This window comes from Schistocerca piceifrons, chromosome 1 (genome assembly GCF_021461385.2).
Source record: "Schistocerca piceifrons isolate TAMUIC-IGC-003096 chromosome 1, iqSchPice1.1, whole genome shotgun sequence".
Taxonomy (NCBI): domain Eukaryota; kingdom Metazoa; phylum Arthropoda; class Insecta; order Orthoptera; family Acrididae; genus Schistocerca; species Schistocerca piceifrons.
Window position 1 is genome coordinate 872,572,745 of NC_060138.1, and position 1,685 is coordinate 872,574,429.

The window sequence follows — 1,685 nt, forward strand, 5'->3', positions numbered from 1 at the left end:
TTACATCTTTCCATTTTGTCATTTGGAGACAGGGGGTGCAGCTGTGGACGTTAGAAAATCGAGTGTTAAATGCAGAAATCGGAACATTTCCGATGTATTCTTCTGTTTGAGTTACGTAGAGAGGTGACAGCAGTGGAGGCAGCCAAAAACATTTGTGCTCATTATAGGACTAATGCCAGTGGATACAGTATGGCACGAAAATGTCTTTCTCGTTTCAATGAGGATCGTTTTGACATTAGTGCTTCCCCGTGCTTAGGACGGCCTTCGGGCTTTGATGAACATGGTTTAAATGCATTAATCCACAATGATCCACGTCAGTGTAATCAAGAACAGGAAAATGTCATGAACTGTGATCATTCCACCATCGTGCGACATCTGCATGCAAAGGGGAATGTTCAAAAATGCTCTAAGCCAAATTCATAAAAATTTGGAGGTGATTATCTCTGCTTGCTCGTCATTAATTAGAATGGGAAGAGCAACGACCATTCGTATCCAGTATCATTACTGGTGACGAGGAAGGTGTGTTTATGTTAACGTAAGGAAAAGAAAGTAATGGTTGAGCTCAAAGAAAGCAGCAATTGCCCGTAAAAAGACCTGAGCGCGTCCACAAAAGATAATATTATACATCAGCTGGGAAAGCGACGGTGTTGTGAACTACGAATTGCTACCCCGGGTGTGTAACCGTCACTGCTGATATGTACTGTGAACAACTGAGATTCCTTGTATACGCAATCCAAGAACAACGACCAGGGAGACTGTGTGAAGTGACACTATTCCACGATAACGGCGCTCGCATTCTTTTAGACTGACAAAATACACTATACAGGAGTTGAGTCGGAAGTTCATTCTGCGTCCACCTAATTAACCTGATCTTGCGACCTCAGACATACACTTTTTCCGAACAACCTTAAAGGAACTTCCTTTCCAGAAGAAAATGCGCTGCGAACGTGGCTCGACAAGTTCTTCGCCTAAAAACCATCTGATTTCTACAGTCGCAAAATCGTAAAGTTGCCCCAGTGCTGGCAGACTGCTGTAAATGATGAGGGATAATATATGATCGATGGCTAAAGTCTCTTTTATGAGTGTTTTTATGTTTAAACGTATGGAATCACACTACGAACTTATGCACCAGCCCATTGGTAGACGGCCACGCTATACTGTATGTTTCCTAATACTTCATCTGTGGACCTAAATGTATGTCGTAAAGGAGACAAGTCTATGCGATTTTATTCTCTAGAAAATACGAAAAGAATTAATTAAATGTTAAAGTCGAAATAATGTCCACTCCAGGTGTTGGGACCATTTCAAACACCATGGGCAAAACACAACACACAATGCAGTCATACGGTCACCGATTCTGCAGCCCACTTTCTATGGCTGCCCAGAACGTGTCATACTTGGGAGACGACTGTACTTTTACTAGTATGTTCCAGTGACCAGTTTGGAAGTTGCTTTGGAATGTTCCCATATTCATTTCGTCGAATGTTGGCGTTGATTGGTGCTTTATTCAAGCAATGTAATAAAGTAGTTTTCAGAATACGTTTTGTTCAATTTTTATTATATGTTCCTACGATAAGAGTTTTACTATGAAAATCAGCATTAAAAAATGAAAAATACATAAGTAACGCAATAAATCGCGTAACGTTATCAGATGTGAAGCTTTGTAAACAAAACAGTGCTATAGA